The sequence below is a fragment of the Mixophyes fleayi genome, chromosome 4 (genome assembly GCF_038048845.1).
Source record: "Mixophyes fleayi isolate aMixFle1 chromosome 4, aMixFle1.hap1, whole genome shotgun sequence".
In the NCBI taxonomy this organism is placed as follows: Eukaryota; Metazoa; Chordata; class Amphibia; order Anura; family Limnodynastidae; genus Mixophyes; species Mixophyes fleayi.
In genome coordinates this window covers 1,946,108-1,954,911 of record NC_134405.1, presented here as the reverse complement: position 1 = coordinate 1,954,911, position 8,804 = coordinate 1,946,108, and positions in this window count along the sequence as shown.

Genomic DNA, 8,804 nt, shown 5'->3' with positions numbered 1-8,804 from the left:
GGACATTGGTTTTTTGCTAACTAAGTCATGGCTTGACTTAGGTAAATAGCATTGTAATACAATCAAATGTCTGTCAAGCCCCTGCCAGCATTAACCGTTGTTTTTACGCAGAGTGAAAAACCGTGCGTGGGTGTTTATTTTGCCATATAAATTGAGAAAAACAGCTGTGAAGTTGGACTAGAGTGGGTCTGGGTACCTGTACTGGGAGAGTTTGAAAGAGATAAAGCAGGCGGAGCAGGATACTCATCTTGATTTGATACTATCCTACCTAATCAGGAGATTATTCATTTCTGCCATCGGAACAGATCTAGGGGTAAATGTATCAAGCTGAGAGTTTTCCAGCGGGTTTGAAAAACCAATCAGATTCTAGCTATCATTTATTTAGTACATTCTACAAAATGATAGCTAGAGTCTGATTGCTTGCTATAGGCAACATCTCCACTTTTCAAACTCTCCATAAAACTCTCAGCTTGATACATTTACCCCCTAATTTAAATTTTTTTGATTATGATTGGGAAATTTTCCGCATATAGAGAGTTATAATTAGAAGTAATAAAAACAGCTGGATATTTTATTTTGGATTGTTGCCAGGAGAAGTGCAAATTATTTTTAAGGAGATTCAGAGTTGGTGGTGACATATTAAGAGCGATAGATTCAGTTTTGGAAGGTTTATTGTATAACCTGAAATGGATCCGTAAGCTTTATGAATGGTAAACAGGTTCGGGAGGGAGATGTAGGGAGAAGTTAATGTGAGAAGGCTGTCATCTGCAAATAAACTAAGATTAGAATTTTCAGAGTTAATTGAGGCACCTGAGATATCTGGGGAAGTTTGAATTTTAGCCGCTAAGGGTTTGATAACAAGGTGGGAAAAAAAGGGGGAAAAAGGACATCTCTGATGAGTGCCATTAGTGATTGATATTGGTGATGAAAGTACCCCCTCACCGAGACCATTGCGGAAAGATGTAACGAAACTCACGGTTTATGTCTCCATATGATATCTCTGAGCAGGGCCGGACTGGGACTAAAAATCAGCCCTGGCATTTAAAGCACACAGGCCCACGTGTTGTGGGCTCCATGCACTATATTGTTCCACACTGATGCTGGCGCAGTACAACATGATGTAGTATGAGTGTGTGTGGGGGGGGAGGGGGTATTTATTTCTCCTAATGACCCTCAACATTACATTATTAGCACCCCAATTACATCAATAAACACCATGACAATACATTATTAGTACCCAAATTACAGCAATAAATAACCCCCCACACACACTCATACTACATCAATCATCCCCACATTACAGCAACCGGCATCACCCCACACATTACAGCAACCGGCATCACCCCCCACATTACAGCAATCAGCATCACCCCCCACATTACAGCGTCCAGGATCACCCCCGACATTACAGCGTCCAGCATGACCCCCCACATTACAGCAACCGGCATCACCCCCACATTACAGCGTCCAGCATTTCCCCCACATTACAGCAACTGGCATCACCCCCCACATTACATCAACCGGCATCACCCCCCACATTACATCAACCGGCATCACTCCCCACATTACAGCAACTAGCATCACCCCCACATTATAGCAATACCCTCTCCTACTTATTAGCAATACTAAGCACCAAACACACTACAACACTGCCACCAGCACGCCACCCCATACTACAGCAATACCACCAATTATACAGACGCCACTGTAGGAAACAATGTTTTGCTTTTTTCAAATCTCCCACAAAATAGCAACAACGAACAGAGTACTTACACACACATATATGTAACAGGTACCCTTTTCCCTCAATTAAATAGTAATGGCAGAATTTTCATGAATCATTCCACATGAAATAAAACTAACATATATCTAAAAAAACATAACTATTGAATGATCAGTTAAATCCACACGGCCGCATTTAAAGTATTTCCATCTACAGCAAAATGTCAGAGAAAAATATTTTTGTTTTACTACAGTAATTGGATATGCGTCTTTTCTATTCATTTTAAATAACACAGTATATAAATTAAGGGGGATAGAGGAGGTGGGTGAGAAATAATTAGATGTGATCCATCAGTTTGATTAGATAGGAAACATTTAGATTATTTACCTGGAGGCGTCTACCCCCTTGACTCACAGGCAGGGCTGACAAGAGGAATTTTGGGCCCCGATACAGCAACTTCTTTGGGCTCCCATCATATTCAACAATGAAAGACTTGCCTTTGGCAGAGGTTCATATGATGCCACACCGTAGTGTGCCCAGTTCATATTATGCCACATTGTAGTGCCCCAAGGTCATATTATGCCACATAGTATTACCCTCAATTCATATTTGGTCATGCAGAAGTGCCCACAAATCATATTATGGCATAGTAGTGCCCCCAAATCATTAGTAAAGCTCAGATAAAAACTCATTCACAAATAAAAATTGCTACAGCATATCAGATACTGAGTGTGAGTCCCAAGAGCAGCTTAATACATCATTTACAATGCAAACAAAAATAGATATATTGACACAATTACAGATAAAATTTATGACAAGCAATGTTTTTTCCTCTTAATTAAAAATCTCTGTACAGATAAATATGCAAAAAACATTACAGCGCAATAATGAGCAATACATAGTGTTAAACATTATTGGATACGCTGTAGTGTCCCCAGTTCAAGAAAGGATGGTTAAAAACATATTGCACACGAGAAAATATATGAACTTACCCGATTATGGCATCCTGTGTTCTGTTCTCCTAGTGGGCGCGCTGGGCGAGGAGGGATCAGCAGCTGTCAGCTCACACAGGCAGTCGGGAGCAGGAATAGAGGGCAGTGGTCGAAGCAGAAATTTAGGAGTGGGGGTATAGAAAATATAAGTGAATGGAGTATGAAGGCTTGATTTTTTATTTTTTTTAACACTTGTCCCCTCTGTGCATTTCCATTCTTCATTACTACTTGTGTTTTATGATGGCTGCATCCCTGACATTCCCATTCTTAAGATGTCTCTCCCTTTACACTTTCTTTTACCTATGCCCCTGCACCATCTTCTCCTTTGTCCCTCTCACTTAACCCCCTGCACCACCTTCTCCGCTGGCTCTCACACATCTTCCTGTACCACCTACTCCCCTGGCTCTCTCACACGTCTTCCTGCACCCTCTACCCCCCGGCTCTCTCACTCCTCTTCCTGCACCCCCTACCACCCTGGCTCTCTCACCCCCTTCGGCTCTCTCACCTCCTTTCCCAGCACCCCCTTCGGCTCTCTCACCCCCTCTCCCAGCACCCCCTGGCTCTCACCCCCTTTCCCAGCACCCCCTTCCGCTCTCTCACCCCCTCTCCCAGCACCCCCTTCAGCTCTCTCACCCCCTTTCCCAGCACCCCCTTGGGCTCTCTCACCCCCTCTCCCAGCACCCCCTGGCTCTCACCCCCTTTCCCAGCACCCCCTTCGGCTCTCTCACCCCCTCCCCAGCACCCCCTGGCTCTCACCCCCTTTCCCAGCACCCCCTTCCGCTCTCTCACCCCCTCTCCCAGCACCCCCTTCAGCTCTCTCACCCCCTCTCCCAGCACCCCCTTCAGCTCTCTCACCCCCTTTCCCAGCACCCCCTTCCACTCTCTCACCCCCTTCGGCTCTTACACCCCCTCTCCCAGCACCCCCTGGCTCTCTCTCCCCCTCTCCCAGCACCCCCTTTCCCAGCACCCCCTTCCGCTCTCTCACCCCCTTCGGCTCTCACCCCCTCTCCCAGCACCCCCTTCGGCTCTCTCACCTCCTCTCCCAGCACCCCCTTCGGCTCTCTCACCCCCTCTCCCAGCACCCCCTGGCTCTCAACCCCTTTCCCAGCACCCCCTTCCACTCTCTCACCCCCTCTCCCAGCACCCCCTGGCTCTCACCCCCTTTCCCAGCACCCGATTCGGCTCTCTCACCCCCTTTCCCAGCACCCCCTTCGGCTCTCTCACCCCCTCTCCCAGCACCCCCTTCGTCTCTTTCACCCCCTCTCCCAGCACCCCCTGGCTCTCAACCCCTTTCCCAGCACCCCCTTCCGCTGTCTCACCCCCTTCGGCTCTTTCACCCCCTCTCCCAGCACCCCCTTCAGCTCTCTCACCCCCTCTCCCAGCACCCCCTTCAGCTCTCTCATCCCCTCTCCCAGCACCCCCTTTCCCAGCACCCGATTCGGCTCTCTCACCCCCTTTCCCAGCACCCCCTCCGGCTCTCTCACCCCCTCTCCCAGCACCCCCTTCGTCTCTTTCACCCCCTCTCCCAGCACCCCCTGGCTCTCAACCCCTTTCCCAGCACCCCCTTCCGCTCTCTCACCCCCTTCGGCTCTTTCACCCCCTCTCCCAGCACCCCCTTCAGCTCTCTCACCCCCTCTCCCAGCACCCCCTTCAGCTCTCTCATCCCCTCTCCCAGCACCCCCTTCAGCTCTCTCACCCCCTTTCCCAGCACCCCCTTGGGCTCTCTCACCCCCTCTCCCAGCACCCCCTTGGGCTCTCTCACCCCCTCTCCCAGCACCCCCTTCGGCTCTCTCACCCCCTCTTTCAGCACCCCCTTCGGCTCTCTCACCCCCTCTCCCAGCACCCCCTGGCTCTCAACCCCTTTTCCAGCACCCCCTTCCGCTGTCTCACCCCCTTTCCCAGCACCCCCTTGGGCTCTCTCACCCCCTCTCCCAGAACCCCCTTCGGCTCTCTCACCCCCTCTCCCAGCACCCCCTGGCTCTCACCCCCTTTCCCAGCACCCCCTTCGGCTCTCTCACCCCCTTTCCCAGCACCCCCTTCGGCTCTCTCACCCCCTTTCCCAGCACCCCCTTCGGCTTTCTCACCCCCTCTCCCAGCACCCCCTGGCTCTCATCCCCTTTCCCAGCACCCCCTCCGGCTCTCTCACCCCCTCTCCAAGCACCCCCTAGCTCTTACCCCCTCTCCCAGCACCCCCTGGCTCTCAACCCCTTTTCCAGCACCCCCTTCCGCTGTCTCACCCCCTTTCCCAGCACCCCCTTGGGCCCTCTCACCCCCTCTCCCAGAACCCCCTTCGGCTCTCTCACCCCCTCTCCCAGCACCCCCTGGCTCTCACCCCCTTTCCCAGCACCCCCTTCGGCTCTCTCACCCCCTTTCCCAGCACCCCCTTCGGCTCTCTCACCCCCTTTCCCAGCACCCCCTTCGGCTTTCTCACCCCCTCTCCCAGCACCCCCTGGCTCTCATCCCCTTTCCCAGCACCCCCTCCGGCTCTCTCACCCCCTCTCCAAGCACCCCCTAGCTCTTACCCCCTTTCCCAGCACCCCCTGGCTCTCACCCCCTTTCCCAGCACTCCCTGGCTCTCACCCCCTTTCCCAGCACTCCCTGGCTCTCACCACCTGAAAATCGCGGGCACCCCCGCGACCCCCCCCCCACTGAAAATCGCGGCACCCCCGCGACCCCCCCCCCCTGAAAATCGCGGGCACCCCCGCCCGAAAATCGCGGCACCCCCGCGACCCCCCCCCCCCCATCTTCAGTAAAAAAAAAAAAAAAATTAAAAAAGACAGGAAACTCACCAGTGTAACTGGCTGCACAGCATAACGGGGGAGGGTGCTGGGGAGCGCGCAGCAGAGGTGGCTGGTTCCTCCAGCCACCAAGAAGACAGGGGGAGTCGGGCCGGCCCATATAGCCATCGGCCCTTCTGGCATTTGCCAGAAGTGCCAGATGGCCAGTCCGGCCCTGTCTCTGAGCCTCTCTCGGCACTTCTCTGCAGCCAGGCTCGGATCGCACTGATTGGATACTCATCTGTCACTTGTTCCAGCATAGTCTGTAGTGCAGGGCCATCTTTTCCATTGGGCACGATGGGCAGCTGCCCGGGGGCCCCACAGGCAAGGGGGCCCCATAGGCACGGCTCTTAATGAGAATAAATAATCCTGCAAAAGAAAAAAACCTGCAAAAAAACCTTCAAGGGTCACTGAGCAAGTACATCTATCTATCTCTCTCTCTATATATCTATATCTGTATCTGTATACATCTATATATCTATATCTAGGGGCCCCAGTGCGCTGCTTTGCCCGGGGGCCCATAATGTTGTTAAGATGGCCCTGCCGTAGTGTTGTGATCGGCTCACGATGCAATCACATGATCAGGTCTCCGGGGCGGGAGTTTCAAACTACTTCCTATTTAAACCTACACTGACACTTGCTTGATGTCAGTGCAACTCTTTAGCTGTGCCTTTGACTTCTAATTCCCCTCATCCGCTACCGATACCTTTGATCTCCGTGTACCAGTATCGCCTATCTGACCAAGTATGTGGAAAATCCTTGTGTACCTCGTTACCTGATCACCGTGTTCCAGTTTCCGGCATGTCTGACTGCTCTCGGCCTGATTCCAGAGTACCAGTTCCTGGCGTGTCTGACTACTCTCGGCCTGATTCCAGTGTACCAGTTCCTGGCGTGTCTGACTACTCTGGGCCTGATTCCAGTGTACCAGTTCCTGGCGTGTCTAACTACTATTTACCAGATCTCCGTGTACCAGTACCCAGCGTGTCTACTACTCTGATACCTTTACTGCCTAAATCCGGATCTGCTATTCTCCAGAGAATTTCTCAAGTATTCGGATCTAGTGTTACATCCAGAGGCAATCCTGAGAGCTGCAAACTGCGGCAGTTCTTGGTGAATACCGGGGACTCCGTTAGACTACGCGCCTCTGGTCTGCCTGTGCTAATCAGGATTAATACAGGTATCTGAATTGTAACAAAGGGTATAAAGCCTGTTTTCCTTGAAGAAGAGTGCCATCAAAACCAAATTTTCTGAGAGTTTCTAACATAAATTAATTCGGTCAAAGACTTTCTCTGCATCCAGAGAAAGCACAATTCCTGGAACTTTATTGAAATGAATGTAATAAATAAGGCTAACTGTTCTTCTGATATTATCACACGCCTGACGGTGCAATATGAATCCCACCTGGTCTCTATGGATCAGGTAAAGTAGAACAACATTAAGGTGGTTAGCAAGAGCTTTTGCTTAGATCTTTAAGTCTGTGTTTAAGAGTGAGATGGGTCAATAATGGTCACAGTTCAATGGGTATTTGCCCTCTTTCGGAATGACTATAATATGTGCCTCTAGGGTTTCTTTGGAGAAGGAGACACCTTTTACTATATTGTTAAATATATCAACAAGATAAGGCAAAAGAAGCTCATTGTATGTTTTATAATATATTGCCGTGAAACCATCAGGGCCAGGTGCCTAATTTGTTTTCAAGTTTTTGACGATGTGGGGGAAAGGAGGTGACTGCCGACAATAAAAACATATACTTTTTCTACCCTCTGGTTCCCCCGTATTTGTCAGTCATATTTAAGCTTGTGTATATTCTATTTTGAAAGTAGTTAAAATAACTGCAGCCTGTATCGTTATATTGCAGACTAGTCCATTGTTTCAGTCTAGGTAAACAGGATTATTGTCCACCAGTCCTGTATAGATGTACAGCACACCAGGGGGTCTCTTGTCTTTGTTTAGCAGGGGGTCTATATGTGCTAGCATAGGGAAAAGGGTCCACAGACAGAGCTCGATGTTTAATTACAGAGGACTGCATTGTGTATTTAAATGTAAATGTGTCTGGATTGTGATCTCTCTTTTTTAAACACACTCTGCTGTATAGCCACAGAACAATACCTGTCCCTAATTATATCAGGAGTGACTCATCTGCTGTCCCTTTGTCTGTATGTTTACCTGTGAAAAGTTAAAAACAGAAAAGGACTGTCGTTGCCCTGATCTACCTCTCCGGGTCTTGGGGAGCTCTGTGTCCGCCGAAAGCGGAGTGACAGTGACTTAGGGCCGCTACCTTTGCTGGCAGTCTTAAAGGAGAGAGGGGAGAAGCTTGGATTGATAGACAGCAGTCCCTGAGAGTGACAAGGATACTGGTGAGATGTTTTCATTATACCCTGTATGTTGTCTGTGCCAGACTGTAGTGTTATTTGTTGCAAGTTATTATTTAAATCTGTTTATTGCTGTTTTGTACTACTATTTTGTTAAATAAACGTATTTGTTTTATTTTGGATATTTGCCTGGTATCCTCACAGATAAAATCAGATATTTCTTGAACAGTAAATTCCGCACCCTTTGTTTAAGTGGGGTTGGTAGGAGTCTACGTAATTAGCATTTAGCAAAAGAAGTGTTTGGAGGTACTCACTGATGTTAAGGAAGAATCATTGGATTGAGATATATTATATAGTTTACTGTAGAAAATTTTAAATTCCTTTGTTATTTGATTTGGGTCTTGAGTAGAACCACCTGAATGAGATGTAATACAGAGTACATTGCTTTGAGAGAGAGTTTAAATTGTAACCTATAGTTTTTATTTTTTTACCATATGTAGCTGCTCTCATCAAGCTGCCTTGCATGACAGCTTTATGGGCATCCCAGAGCTACAGAGGGGAAATAGAGTAATTGATGTTTGTCTTGTAGTAGTTACGTATTTCTGTTTCTATTTGTGATGTAAGATCTGGATTAAGGAGAATTCTATCATTTAGGTGCCAGGTAAACTGTCCAAATTCTGGACCCACGATGTAGACCGTAACCGGGCCATGGTAAGACCATGTGCTACGTAGGATATCAACATTTAGGAAATGTTGAGCTAGGTCAAAGCACAGGAAGACCCTGTCCACACGTGTGTACACACCATGGGCCACTGAATAAAAAGTGAATATTTTTGCGATTTGTTCATTAACTCGCCATGTACCAAACAGAAGAGATTTTATGGCCTTAGAACTGGTATCAATAGTATGAGGGGTTGATTGTGGGGAAAGTGTGGATCTGTCTAGATGATTTTCTAGGATAGTATTGTCTACTCTACCTACTCGATGTTGGGATAAGAGG